Source organism: Hylobates moloch, unplaced genomic scaffold (assembly GCF_009828535.3).
Source record: "Hylobates moloch isolate HMO894 unplaced genomic scaffold, HMol_V3 SCAFFOLD_12, whole genome shotgun sequence".
NCBI classification, from domain to species: domain Eukaryota; kingdom Metazoa; phylum Chordata; class Mammalia; order Primates; family Hylobatidae; genus Hylobates; species Hylobates moloch.
In genome coordinates this window covers 37,608,149-37,623,284 of record NW_026652287.1, presented here as the reverse complement: position 1 = coordinate 37,623,284, position 15,136 = coordinate 37,608,149, and the positions used below count along the sequence as shown (strand labels likewise).

The window sequence follows — 15,136 nt, the reverse complement described above, 5'->3', positions numbered from 1 at the left end:
TGGGACTACAGGCACGCGCCACCATGCCCGTCTAATTTTTGTATTTCTAATAGAGACGGGGTTTCTCCATGTTGGCCAGGCTGGTCTCGAACTCCAGACCTCAAGTGGTCCGCCCGCCTCGGCCTTCCAAAGTGTTGGGATTACAGGAGTGAGCCAACGCACCCAGCCGCTAATGTATCATTATTATTATTCTGTAGAGACGCAGTCTGGCTATGTTGCCCAGGCTGGTCTTGAATTCCTGCCTCTGCCTCCCAAAGCGCTGGGGTTACAGGCGTGAGCCACCGCGCCCTGCGGCTGCAGGTCTTTATAAGGCAACTGTGGACCCTGGACCGCTTCCTGAAAACCTCTCCTTCAACCCCCTGTCTCCTCCCTCACCTGGTCTACCCCGAATCCTTCCCCTCTCGTCCTTCTCGCCGTCTCCAGGGGAGGTGAGGGACTCGAGAATCGCGCCCTGCTTCTCTCCCCACGGCGCCGACCCCAGCCCACGCAGTGAAAGGACCACCCTCGAGGCTGATTCCGGGTCGAGTTGGGAGCGGCGGGCCCTAAATCACCTCCCCCCTCGGGCCGTACCATTCTGACCGGGGGGACCTGGGAGGGGACGCGCGGAGGGCTTCCCCCGGGGACTGCCTCTATCGAGACTCTCTCCAGCCCAACAGGAGGATGGGAAGGAGACTTGTGTGGGGGCCTCGGGCTGGCGGGTCGCGGGTTCCTTGTCCCCCGCCTTGGCGCCTCTCCGCCCACCGTCCCTCCTTAGTATTGGTTGGCGCCAGGGGGAGCCAAGGCTCCATCCTTTCTGCGCAGGTTCCCTCCGCACTGGCAGAGACCTGGAGCGTCCAGGTGGGAGACTGGTGTGTTCCGGGCGTCCGCTCCTCAGCGGATGTGGCAGCCCCGAGCCATGGCTCTCGCCATCCGAGTCGTTTATTGGTAAGCGCAGCGGCCAGCGGCCCCCGTCCCCGACCCCCGCCGGGACCTGATCCTCCTCACCCTCGGAGCCGGGGTCTGGGAGCGGCGGGGAGAGGACCCGTGGGAGCCCCTGTATGGGAAAAAGGATTCCAGTGTGGGTGGGGTGGGCGTACGGAGGGGCGAAAAACAGAGGGCGGTGGTCCCCAGGCCCCCTCTTCGACTTGTGACACGCTGGGCATCTCGGGTTATAAAAGGTGGGGTTGAGAAGGGTGTGTGTCAATTTCGAACCCCCGACTCCGGGACTCCGCTGGGGAAGCGGCTGGCGGTCAGCTTTGTAAAGAGACCTAAGGCTCCTCCACCCTAAGGCTTCCCCTCCCCTAATATCCCGAACAGTCGCGGGGTGGGGATAGTGAGAGCCCAGAAGGTTCGAGAACGTCTCAGCCTGTGTTTCAGAAGCACTTGAATTGTTGGCCTCTGCCCAGTGGGTTCCCTTGGCCACGAACCCCACTCCTTTTCTGGCCTCAGTTTTCCGTCTGTGGCAAGAGGGAGGCTCTGTGTCAGCACCGAACACGCTTAATTTCTGCAAGTCTCAGGAAGGATATAATAGGATAGATAAATTACGTTCTCTCCACTCCCCAGCACCTAATACTGTGTGGCATGCTGTAGGTATTTAATAAATACGTGTTCAATGAATTGATCCTCCCAGGAATCCTTTAAGAGAGGGGAATTTTAGGCCAGGCGCCGTTGATCACGCTTGTAATCCAAACACTGGGAGGCTGAGGCGGGTGGATCGCTTGAGCCCAAGAGTTCGAGACCAGCCGGGGCAACCCAGGGAGACCCCTCGTCTCTACAGAAACTTAAAAAGCTAGCCGGGTGTGGTGGTGTGCACCTGTAGTCGCAGCTACTTGGGAGGCTGAGGCAGGATCACTGGAGCCCGGAAGGCGGAGGTTGCAGTGAGCTGAGATCGCGCCACTGCCCTCCATCCTGGGCAGCAGAGTGAGACTCTGTCTCAAAAAAAAAAAAAAAAAAAAAAAAAGGTACATTAAAGAGAGAGGAATTTCAGTTCTATCTTACAGGGTGAGAAAACTGAGGCTGGGACTGAGGTGGGGGCAGGTCAGTAGCTTCAAGTCTGGACTGCAGGTGACAGGGGTAACTGGAACCTGGGTTTGCCGGCAGCTTTCCAATGTCTCTGCCTGCTCGACAAAGCAGAGGCAAGAGTGACATTTTGAGACGCCTACCAGGCCTGTGCACCAGATTCCAGTCCCGAAATAGCCTGCTGTGGGGGTTGGGTGAGCTTGTATTTCACCCTGGGGACTGGGAAGGTGTTCAGAATCTAGGAGCCGCAGGGCCAGGTGCAGTGGCTCCTGCCTGTAATGTCAGCCCTTTGGGAGGCGGAGGTGGAGGCGGAGGCGGAGGCGGGCGGATCCCCTGAGGTCAGGAGTTCGAGACCAGCCTGGCCAACATGGTGAAAAAACAAAAATTAGGCCGGGCGTGGTGGCTCACGCTTGTAATTCCAGCACTTTGGGAGGCCGAGGCGGGCGGATCACGAGGTCAGGAGATCGAGACCACGGTGAAACCCCGTCTCTGCTAAAAATACAAAAAATTAGCCGGGCGTAGTGGCGGGTGCCTGTAGTCCCAGCTACTCGGAGAGGCTGAGGCAGGAGAATGGCGTGAACCCGGGAGGCAGAGCTTGCAGTGAGCCGAGATTGCGTCACTGCACTCCAGCCTGGGTGAAAAAGCAAAACTCCGTCTCAAAAAAAAAAAAAAAAAAAAAAAAGAAAAAACAAAAATTAGCTGGGCGTGGTGTAAGAATCCAAGAGCCACAGGGTTTTCCTTGGTGTGCTGCGAGGGCTGTGGGTGAGGGCGGTGGGCACAGGGAGTGGGTGGGGACCTTATTTGTGCTGTTCTTCTCCTAATCCAGTTCTGGTTTTTCCCCTGTTCCCGACTCGGATTTGTGGTCTCCTTGTGTCCTCTCTCTCTATCCGCTTTTTCCCCTCCCCCTTCTCTGTCTCTTGCTTGGTGTTGGTTTTCTGTGTGTCTCTGTGCGTCCCCGTGCCACCCCCTGTGCTGTGCCCCAAAACTCTGCCTGGCTGGTGCCTGCCTTCTCTCTTGAGGGCATCTGTCACCTCTTCTGCTTGGTCATCTGTGTTCCTCTTTATTTCTTCCTGGCCCCACCTTGCTCTCTCCCCACACCGCCTGTCTCTACCCTCCTCTCCCCGACCCCCCACTTCTCCCTCTCTCCCCTGGGCTCCGATGTCTTGGACTCTCCTACCAGTGGCGCTTGAGGCTACAAGTCCAAGGTAAGCAGAGTGGATGCCCGGGGGGCATTCCTGGAAGCTGGGGAGGGGTAGAGTGCCTATCGGGAGGGGGCTGACTGGTATGACCCCTGCTGTGACCTTGCACCGTGTTTTCAGTATCTTCAGCTCAAGAAGAAGTTAGAAGATGAGTTCCCCGGCCGCCTGGACATTGTGAGTCTTGGGATGGGGAGAGACTTGAGCACAGCCACTGTGCCGGACCCTTAGGCCTGGATGGCACTTGGGGGGTGTTAGGTCGGCCCTATCCCCTTCACCCATGTTCTCCATCCCCTGGGAAGGGGAGGGTCTCCCCAAGAGGACATCTCAGCCCCTCCAACATCTCCCCCACCCTCTTTCCTCAGTGCGGCGAGGGAACTCCCCAGGCCACCGGGTTCTTTGAAGTAATGGTAGCCGGGAAGTTGATTCACTCTAAGAAGGTATGTCTGTCTGTCCGTCCTGCCTCGTTTTGAGGCTAGCGTGGGGTTGGGGCTGAGGTTGGTGACTTGGTCCAAGCTCACCCCTTCCTTCTTCCTCCTCTCCCTAGAAAGGCGATGGCTACGTGGACACAGAAAGCAAGTTTCTGAAGCTGGTGGCCGCCATCAAAGCCGCCTTGGCTCAGGGCTAATGTGCCCTGAAGGCAGAGGTGAGGGGGCCCACTAGACAGAGACACCACCCTTTGGATCTTCTCCCTGCCCCATGCTCTGACTCCTTGGCCCAGGGTGGAGAGCCTGGGAGATGGGGACATCACATGTGTCCCCAGAGTGAGCGGGATAAAGTTAGACCCGGTTGGTGCAGGATGACAGCTGAGATGGGGTCACAGGTGTGCAGGGTGACAACTGAGATGGTCATGGGTCAGAGGTGTGCAGGATGACAACTGAGATAGAGTCAGAAATATGCAGGATGACAGCTGAGATGGGGTATACAAGATGACAGCTGAGTTGGTGGTGGGGTCAGAGGGCTGCCCTAAAACAGCTCTCCTGGTTTGGGAATGAAAAGTGCTAGCGACCCGGCGGTTCAGAATCTGGAACTCTAGGCCTTTGTCCCATTGCCAGGAAATAGTTCCCAACCCAGCACGTCATGTAACAGCGTCCGGCCACGTTCCCAGCATGTTTTGAGACAGAATTTCCTTGCTCCACAATTTCGAGTAGGTCACTAATTATCATCGGGCTCTGAACCTGAGAATTAGTTCTAGGAATATTCTAGACCTGATCCAGCTCCAGAAACATCCACTTTAGAGCTGAACGTGAGTCTAAGAATGCTCTAGAAACAAAAGCTAACTCTAGAACGGATTGTCTGCTCCAGAACAACCCTAGAGCTGACTCCCAGTTCTCCCCAAAGAGCCCAGAATGAAATACACCACCAGCTCCCAGTACACCGTAAACCTGAGCCCCCCTTCCCAACCCAGCAACTGAGAAATGTGAACCAGCTCCTCAACACTAGAATTGACCGCTAGTTCCTGGAGTTGGCTACTGGTTCCTTATCACTGTTTTTCCTTCTTTCTTTCTTTTTTTTTTTTTTTCTTTTAAGATGGAGTCTTGCTCTGTCGCCCAGGCTGGAGTGCAGTGGTGCGATCTTGGCTCACTGCAGCCTCTGCCTCCTGGGTTCAAGCAATTCTCCTGTCTCAGCCTCCCAAGTAGCTGGGATTACAGGCACACGCCACTATGCCCGGCTAATTTTTGTATTTTTAGTAGGTCTCACCATGTTGGCCAAGCTGGTCTTGAACTCCTGCCTTCAGGTGATCCACCCGCCTTGGCCTCCCAAAGTGGTGGGATTACAGGCGTGAGCCACCATGCCTGGCCTCTTTATGCACCCTGAGCCAAGTATTGTTTCCAACCTAATACATTGTGGAACAACTGGCAATTTCTATATGAACCTCAGGAACGAAGAACTACTTTCCAGCACCTTCTGAGTCTGATTTTCCAGTTTTTAAGCCAATATGGTCCAGATAAGCTTGAAACCCAACCCATTCTAGAACAGTTACTAGCCCTTTGTTCTGGTCTCTGGCACTGCAGGGCCTGGAGCATAGTTTATTTTTTGACGTGGAGTCTCGCTCTGTCGCCCAGGCTGGAGTGCAGTAGCGTGATCTCGGTCCACTGCAACATCTGCCTCCTGGGTTCAAGGGATTCTCGTGTCTCAGCCTCCTGAGTAGCTGGGATTACAGATGTCTGCCACCACGCCAGGCAATTTTTTTTTTTTTTAAGATGGAGTCTCTCTCTGTCGCCCAGGCTGGAGTGCAGTGGCATGATCTTGGCTCACTGCAAGCTCTGCCTCCTGAGTTTACGCCATTCTCCTGCCTCAGCCTCCCGAGTAGCTGGGACTACAAGCGCCTGCCACCACACCCGGCTAATTTTTTCTATTTTTTAGTAGAGACGGGGTTTCACCGTGGTAGCCGGGCTGGTTTTGAACTCCTGACCTCAGGTGATCTGCCTGCTTCAGCCTCCCAAAGTGTTGGGATTACAGGCGTGAGCCACCGCGCCTGGCCATACTTTTTACTCCCCTCTAAACTTCAGCACCAGTTCCCACTCCATGCTAATCTGGAACAGAGTATCCCATCCCAACACACTGTGGACCCAAGTACCAGCTCCCAGTGTGCCTTGTGCCAGAAAACTAGTTTTCAAATGCATTAAACTCAAGTTCCATTTCCTAGAATTCTTTACCAGAGCAGAATGAGGTCATGTTCAATGTGAATTGGGACGTGACAATTTGAAGTAATGCAGAAACGATATCTTGCCTTTCGTGCAGGTCTGAAACAAAGCAAATCTCTCTAACATAAAGGAAAAGAAAAATGGAATTGCCTAATTCTAAAGCTGCATCAGCTGAATGCATTGTGGACTGTTGCTATTGAGCGTGGGGTGGGGTGCCACCATGCAGGCTTTGAATTCTTTTTTTTTTTTTTTGAGACGAGTCTGGATCTGTCACCCAGGCTGGAGAGCAGTGGCGCGATCTCAGCTCACTGCAACCTTCACCTCCCAGGCTCAAGCGATTCTCCTGCCTCAGCCTCCCGAGTATATGGGACTATAGTTGTGCACCACCACGCCCAGCTAATTTTTCTAGTTTTTGTAGAGATGGGTTTTTTTCGCCCTGTTGCCCAGACTGGTCTCAAACTCCTGGGCTCAAGTGATCCGCCCGCCTCAGCCTCGCAAAGTGCTGGGATTACAGACGTGAGCCACCATACCCGGCTATCTTTCTTTTAACAGGGGCCCCAAGCCTGGCCTCTGTTCCTGCAAACTGACTCCCTACCCCAACCACCTCTTTTTCTCTCCACAGTCCAGGGACCTTGATCCAGCCCCTCTCAGCAGACGCTTCATGATAGGAAGGACTGAAAAGTCTTGTGGACGCCTGGTCTTTCCCTGATGTTCTCGTGGCTGCTGTTGGGGGCAGAGATCGACGCCCCTGGTCTTTGCCTCTGTGTGGGAGAGTCTGTGTGTATGTGTCTTCCCCGGAATCCACACCACCCCACCCTCCTCCTGTCCCCTGGTTTGATCATCTCTCTTTGCATACCCCATGTCTTCCCCAGTTGTCCCCTGGAGTTTGGGGGGACATCCCGCCTCAAGCATCCTTCTCAAGGGGAAGCCAAGAGAGGCATCAGGATGGGTGGGTTTCTGCTTGTGGCGACCTTTGCAACCGTTCACGATTCAATAAATATTGAACGAATTTAACCGAATGTGCCTGTGAGGAGTGTATCCTGTTTCACCCCTGTGCCTCCTCCCTCCAAGACCCCGTCCCAGAAATTAGCAACCACGTGTTGAGTGGTCCGTGCACCAGCCCTCTGTAGGGAAGCGCCTTACAGCAATGCTGAGGTTATTTTTTGAGACAGTCTTGCTCTGGAGTGCAGTGGTAGTACGACCCCAGCTCACTGCAACGTCCCTCTCCTGGGTTCAAGTGATTCTCCTGTCTCAGCCTCCCGAGTAGCGGGACCACAGGTGTGCGCTGCTATTCCTGGCAAATTTTTCTTTTTCTTTTTTTTTTTGAGACGGAGTCTTGTTCTGTTGCCCAGGCTGGAGTGCAGTGGCGCGATCTCAGCTTACCACAACCTCCGCCTCCCGGGTTCCAGCGATTCTTGCCTCAGCCTCCCATGTGGCTGGAATTACAGGTGCCTGCCACGACACCCAGCTAATTTTTTGTATTTTTAGTAGAGATGGGGTTTCACCATGTTGGCCAGACTGGTCTCGAACTCCTGACCTCAGGGGATCCGCTCGCCTTGGCCTCCCAAAGTGCTGGGATTAATAGGCGTGAGCCATCACACCCGGCTGTTTTTGTAACTATTGATAGGCAGGAAGTGCATGCACACTTTCCTCAAATCAGGTACAATTCTAAACTGATTCACTCTCAAACCTTGACCCACTCATTCTGGGGGGACAGAAATAAAATTGTTCTTCCCCCAAGTCAAATGCTGCTGACACCTGAAACCCACCATATTCCATGGATCTCTGCTCAGTGACATCTGGGAAACAAGTCAGCCATCAACAATAGCAACAAGAGGCCAGGTGCTGTGGCTCATGCTTGTAATCCCGGCACTTTGGGAGGCCAAGGTGAGCAGATTGCTTGAGGCCAAGAGTTCGAGACCAACCTGGGCAACATGGTGAAACCCCACCTCTACTAAAAATACAAAAATTAGCCGAGTGTGGTGGCAGGTGCCTGTAATCCCAGCTACTCGCCACCTGCCACCAGGTTGAGAATCGTTTCAACCTGGGAAGCAGAGGTTGCAGTGAGCTGGGATTGTGCCACTGCACTCCAGCCTGGGTGACACAGTGAGACACTGTCTCACAAAAACCCCCCAAACCAAATGAATAATAGCAACAAGAAACAAACCCCCACATGGCTTCTTTTTTTTTTTTTATGCTTTTATTTTTCCGTGATTACAAACACAACTGAATATCAAATGCACAAAGTAAGAATTATACGGTGAAAAAAATCAGATACGTTCATATATATATCACCTTTTCAAGGCTATTTCCATCCAGAATAACCTTGGTTTGCCAGGGCCAATAGAAAGAAGTCACAAAATCGCCTTTAGTCAAATGTGTGTGTTTGCTTTCTTCTAAAATTCCAATACCTCCACCATCAATGACTTGAGATAGCTGCAAGGTGTTATATAATCAGTGCCAGTGTCTTCATTCATTCTACAACGAAGGCTGTCACTTCACATTTGGAAGGTTGCACAGCGGCCAGGCAGAGGCGCTCCTCACTTCCCAGACGGGGCGGCCAGGCAGAGGCGCTCCTCGCTTCCCAGACGGGGCGGCCAGGCAGAGGCGCTCCTCGCTTCCCAGACGGGGCGGCCGGGCAGAGGCGCTCCTCGCTTCCCAGACGATGGGCGGCCGGGCAGAGGCGCTCCTCACTTCGCAGCCGTGGCAGCTGGGCAGAGACGCTCCTCACTTCCTAGACGAGGTGGCGTCTGGGCAGAGGCGATCCTCACTTCCCAGACGGGGCGGCTGGGCAGAGGCGCTCCTCACTTCCCAGATGGGGCGGCCGGGCAGAGGCGCTCCTCACATCCCAGACGATGGGCGGCCAGGCAGAGACGCTCCTCACTTCCTAGACGGGGTGGCGGCCGGGCAGAGGCTGTAATCTTAGCACTTTGGGAGGCCAAGGCAGGCGACTGGGAGGTGGAGGTTGTATCGAGCCGAGATCACGCCACTGCAATCCAGCCTGGGCAACACTGAGCATTGAGTGAGCGAGACTCCGTCTGTAGTCCCAGCACTTTGGGAGGCCTAGGCGGGCAGATCACTCGAGGTCAGGAGCTGGAGACCAGCCTGGCCAACACGGCGAAACCCCGTCTCCACCAAAAATACAAAAACCAGCCAGGCGTGGTGGTGTGCGCCTGCAATCCCAGGCACTTGGCAGGCCGAGGCGGGAGAATCACGGGAGCCCGAGGCAGGGAGGTTGCAGTGAGCAGAGATCATGCCGCCACACTCCAGCCTGGGCAACAGAGGGAGACCATCCCAAAAAAAGAAAGGAAGAAGAAAGAGAGAGAGGGAGGGAGGGAGGAAGGAAAGAAGGAAGCACATGGCTTCATTTCTAATGATTCTGAGGATTTTGTTAGTATGACAATCCTCTGGCGGTGTAGTTCTTTATTTTTTTTCTTTATTTTTTTTCTAAGACAGATTCTGTCACCCAGGCTAGAGTGCTGTGGTAGGATCATGGCTCACTGCAGCCTCAACCTCCTGGGCTCGAGTGATCCTGCTTCAGCCTTCTGTGTACCTGGAATCACAGGCACATGCCATCATGCCTGGCTCATTTTTTTTTTTTTGTAGAGGTGGGGTCTTGCTATTTTGCCCAGGTGGTCTCAAACTCCTGGCCTCAAGTGATCCTCCTGCTTTGGCCTCCCAAAATGCTGGGATTACAGGCGTGAGCCGCAGGGCCTGGCCTGGTGGTGTAGTTCTTTTTTTTTTTTTTTTTAGATGGAGTCTCGCTCTGTCGCTGAGGCTGGAGTGTAGTGGCGCCATCTTAGCTCACTGCAACCTCCACCCGCCTGGTTCAAGCAATTCCTGTGCCTCAGCTCCTGAGTGACTGGGATTACAGGCGTATGCCACCACGCCTGGCTAATTTTGTGTGTGTGTGTGTGTGTGTGTGTGTGTGTGTGTTTAAAGTAGAGACGAGGTTTCACCATGTTGGCCAGACTGGTCTCAAACTCCTGACCTCAGGTGATCCTCCCGCCTCGGCCTCCCAAAGTGCTGGAATTACAGGTGTGAGCCACCGTGCCCGGCCCTGGTGGTGTAGTTCTAAGCTGGGTAGAGAGAGATCACAGAGAGTGACATCTGAACATCTGAGGCTCAATGGAGGTTGACCGTAATCCCATTTGCCAACTGGTCTCACATTTGGGGTCAGCCCAGTATCATCATCCTCAGCTGTCAGCACTCCACCTGTTAGCCAAGCCACACTGTGGCACCAGTTAATCATTTAAATGACACAAGACATTTCAGTTCTTTGTTTAAGCAAGAATTCTGGCAGGGCCGGGCTACGTTGGCTTATGCTTTAGTGGGACCAAACGGGAACGAACCTAAATCTCCGTGGATGAACACAGCACATGCAAAGGCCTCTTCAGAGCAACAGTTCTCCTGCTTCTAGTCAGAAATCTAGAGCAATGCTGTCCAATAGAACTTTCTGCATGATGGAATTTTTCTTTTTTTTGTTTTTTTGAGATGGAGTTTCACTCTCATTGCCCAGGCTGGAGTGCAATGGTGGGACCTTGGCTCACTGCAGCCTCTACCTCCCGGGTTCAAGCGATTCTCCTGCCTCAGTCTCCCAAGTAGCTGAGATTACAGGCGCCTGCCTGTAGCCACCATGCCCGGCTAATTTTTTTTTTTAAATGTATTTTTAGTAGATATGGGCTTTCACCACATTGGCCAGGTTGGTCTCAAACGCCTAACCTCAGGTGGTCTGCCCACCTCGGACTCCCAAAGTGGTGGGATTACAGGCGTGAGCCACCATGCCAGCCAGCACGATGGAATTCTTCTGTATCTGCCCTGCCCAACACCACAGCCACTGACTTCATGTTACTGGTGACAACTTGAAATGTGGCACGACCAAGGAACTGAATTATTAAATTTACATTTGGCCGGGCGCAGTGGCTCATGCCTGGAATCCCAGAACTTTGGGAGGCTGAGCTGGGAGGATCACTTGAGCCCTGGAGTTTGAGACCAGCGTGGGCAACATAGTGAGAATCTGTCTCTACAAAAAATACAAAAAACAGCTGGGCATGGTAGTGCATGCCTGTAATCTCGGCTACTTGGGAGGCTGAGGTAGGAGGATTGCTTGAGCCCGGGAGGTTGAGGCTGCAGTGAGCTGTGATGGCACCACTGCACTCCAGCCTGGGCGACAGAGTGAGTGCCTGTCTCAAAAAAAAAAGAAAAAAGAAAAAAATAACATTCAACCCATGTAATATGTGGCTAGTTGTTATCCGACAGTGCAATTCTGTTATTCTGTTGCTGCACCTGGCCCCAAAGCAGCTTTAGTAGACAGAGCGGAGAGAGCATAGGCAATTTTGCACTGGCTTTTCTTTTCCTTTTTTTTTTTTTTTGAGACGGAGTCTCGCTCTGTCGCCCAGGCTGGAGTGCAGTGGCGCAACCTCGGCTCACTGCATGCTCCGCCTCCTGGGTTCACGCCATTCTCCTGCCTCAGCCTCCCGAGTAGCTGGGACTACAGGCGCCTGCCACCACGCCCAGCTAATTTTTTGTATTTTTTTTTTTTGGTAGAGACGGGATTTCACCGTATTAGCCAGGATGGTCATGATCTCCTGACCTCGTGATCCGCCCATCTCGGCCTCCCAAAGTGCTGGGATTACAGGCGTGAGCCACCATGCCCGGCCACATTGGCTTTTCTTTTCTCTTTTCTTTCATTGTTTTTGAGATGGAGTCTTGCTCTGTTGCCCAGGCTGGAGTGCAGTGGCATGATCTTGGTTCTCTGTACCCTCCACCTTCTGGGTTCAAGCGATTCTCTTGCCTCAGCCTCCCGACCCAGCTGGGACTACAGGCACATGTCACCACGCCCAGCTAATTTTTGTATTTTTAGTAGAGACGGGGTTTCACCATGTTGGCCAGGCTGGTCTCAAACTCTTGACCTGGTGATCCACCCTCCTTGACCTCCCAAAGTGCTGGGATTACAGATGTGAGCCACCGTGCCCAGCCTGCTTTTCTTTTTTTTTTTTTTTTTTTTAAAGAGATGAAGGTATCGCTGTGTTGCCCAGGCTGGAGTGTAGTGGCATGATCACGGTTCACTGCAGCCTGGAACTCCTGGGCTCAAGCTATCTTGCCACCTCAGCCTCCCTAGTAGCTGGGACTACAAGCGCACCACCACTCCCAGCTGATTTATTTTTTTTCATTTTGGTGGGGAACTGGGCGGGGATGGGGCAGGGTGGGAGGCCTTGCCATGTTGCTCAGGCTGGTCTCGAACCTGGCCTCAAGCGATCTTTCCCGCTTCGGCCTTCAGAGCAGGCATTGGCTGCTAAAGGCATCAGCTAGGAAGTGATGCGCATCAGCTTTCGTCACAGCCCATTGGCCAGAATCAGTTACACAGCCCCGCCCACTTTGAGAACCCCTACCACGAAACCCCTGTCCACCTGCAGAACTTGGCTGGGGAACTTAGTCTTCCTATGTTTAGGAAAGGGGTGAGAACTTGAAAACTTGGCGAGCCCTACAAATATCTACCAAGGCTCTTATTTTAATCGTACCGTATGCATGAAAACGCCACCATCTGATTTTGGCGTGATCAAGACAATTCACACCTTCAAAGAATTCAGCCTGAACATCAGCCAGCTTGAAAGGGGAGACACCGTGAATTCCTTTCTAACAGCGACAGCGTGTGGCCACGTCTGAGAACTGCATCTTCTCAGTTCACCTCGGATCACCGCGGAATCGCTGTGGAATCCCTGTGGGTCACCAGGAATCACTTCCGGTCATCTAGATTTAGGGTAGTCAAGTGAATCACCATCTTTGAATTGGTGACATGACACTTTCTTTTTAAAACTTAAAAATTAAAATTTAGCCGTGCGCAGTGGCTCACGCCTGTAATCCCAGCACTTTGGGAGGCCGAGGAGGGCGAATCACGAGGTCAAGAGATCTGTACCAGTCTGGCCAACATGGTGAAACCCCATCTCTACTAAAAATGCAAAAATGAGCCGGGCGTCGTGGCTCCTAGCTACTCGGGAGGCTGAGGCAGGAGAATCGCTTGAAGCCGGGAGGTGGAGGTTGCAGTGAGCTGAGATCGCACCACTGCATTCCAGCCTGGGTGACAGAGTGAGACTCCGTCTCAAATAAAAAATAAAAAAAAAATTAAAATTTTTCTAGGTACATAGTAGGTGTATATATTTATGGGGTACATGGGCTATTTTGATACAGGCATACAATGTATACTAATAACATCAGGGTAAATGAGGTCTCTATCCCCTCAAGCATTTAACTTTTGTGTTACAAATAATCCAATTAAACTCTTTCTTTTTTCTTTTTTCTTTTTTTTTGAGACGGAGTCTTGCTCTGTCCCTCAGGCTGGAGTGCAGTGGCAAGATCTCGCCTCACTGCAACCTCCGCCTCCCGGGTTCAAGCGATTCTCCTGCCTCAGCCTCCGGAGTAGCTGGGATTACAGGCATGCGCCACCACACCCGGCTAGTTTTTGTAATTTTAGTAGAGATGGGGTTTCACCATGTTGGCCAGGATGGTCTCGATCTCTTGATCTTGTTATCCGCCCGCTTCGGCCTCCCAGAGTGCTGGGATTATATGCGTGAGCCACTGCACCTGGCCTTTTTCTGTATTTTTTTTTTTTTGAGACGGAGTCTCGCTCTGTCACCCAGGCTGGAGTGCAGTGGCGCGATCTCGGCTCACTGCAAGCTCCGCTTCCTGGGTTCATGCCATTCTCCTGCCTCAGCCTCCCGAGTAACTGGGACTACAGGCGTCTGCCACCACGCCCGGCTATTTTTTTGTATTTTTTTTAGTAGAGACGGGGTTTCACCGTGTTATCCAGGATGGTCTCGATCTCCTGACCTCGTGATCCGCCTGCCTCGGCCTCCCAAAGTGCTGGGATTACAGGCGTGGGCCACCACGCCCGGCCCTTTTTCTGTATTTTTAGTAGAGACGGGGTTTCACCATGTTGGCCAGGCTGGTCTCAAATTCCTCTCTTCAGGTGATCCACCCACCTCGGCCTCCCAGAGTGCTGGGATTACAGGTGTGAGTCACTGTGCCCGGCCATACAGGCGTGAGGGACGCTGCGCCTGGCCAGGAGATTCTTTTTAATTTAGCAGTTTTCAGAATATTAAATTGGAGCCTCAACAACTTTCTCTAGTTTTTTTTTTTCTTTCTTTTTTGAAGACCATTGTGAACCAATGGACTTTTATGCATCTGACGTCTTTCAATCCACTGCAGCTCTTCTTTGTAAGCTCAAGTTGTTTAGCCTTTGGTTTCTTTTCTTTTCTTTTTTTCTTTTTCTTTTTTTAATATTATTATAGAAACGGGGTCTTACTATGCTGCCTGGCTGGTCTCGAATTCCTGGGCTCCAGCGATTTGCCCGCTTCGACCTCCCAAAGCAGGAGGGGCTTTTGTTTTATCCAAGCTCTCTGTCCCCGCCCCCTCCCCAGTAGCCTGTCGGGTGTCTCCTGCCTCCAAATCGGATCTAATTCTCTCTCTGCTCTGCTGAGGCTGGCCTGGCTTAAGAGGATTGGGACACTTGCTAAATGGGACCGGGACAGGGTCAGAGAACCAGCGCTGGGGAGACCCAGGGGCCAAGATTGCCACCAGGGGGCAGCAGAGGAGAGGCAGAGTGGCAGAAGGAAGAGGTGGGGGTGCTTCCTTCTGATGGCGGGCAGTGGAAGGGTGGGGTAGTGGACCAGGAGGGGATGGTATAGAAAGAACAGTCCTCCTACCCTCACCTGAGTGGGTTAACAGTACTTACATGGTCACTGGATGCGTACTGAAAAATGAGCCCGGGCTCAGTGATTCATGCCTGTAATTTCAACACTGGGAGGTTGAGATGGGAGGGTCTCTGGAGGTCAGGAGTTCGAGACCAGCCTGGGCAATGTGAAAACACCCGTTCCTACCAAAAATACAAAAGATTAGCCAGGCGTAGTGGCACGTGCCTGTGGTCCCAGCCACTCGGGAGGCTGAGGTGGGAGGATCCCTTGAGCCCAGGAGATGGAGGTTACACTGAGCTGAGATCACACCATTGCACTCCAGCCTGGGTGACAGAGTGAGACCCTGACTCAAAAAACAAACAAAAGAAAAAACAACAAAAAGAAAAAAATAATTGAAGAAGATGTAGGCCAGGCGAGATGGCTCACGCCTGTAATCCCAGCACTTTGGGAGGACAAGGTGGTTGGATCACTGGAGGTCAGGAGTGCAAGACCAGCCTGGCCAACATGGTGAAACCCCGACTCTACTAAAAACACAAAAATGGCCTGGTGGTACGTGCCTGTATTCTCAGCTACTTGGGAGGCTGAGGCAGGAGAATTGCTTGAA

The 15,136-nt window shown here is 52.8% G+C and overlaps 1 long non-coding RNA gene across 1 annotated transcript; it reads left to right on the top strand.

The window, feature by feature from the left end:
• The first annotated feature begins 779 nt into the window (after positions 1–779).
• Positions 780–6,553, top strand: LOC116478274 (uncharacterized). The gene is made up of 6 exons (XR_004250752.2): positions 780–924; positions 3,179–3,203; positions 3,318–3,371; positions 3,560–3,634; positions 3,742–3,840; positions 6,465–6,553. It is a non-coding gene; the product is annotated as an uncharacterized LOC116478274 (long non-coding RNA).
• The last annotated feature ends 8,583 nt before the right edge of the window (positions 6,554–15,136 follow it).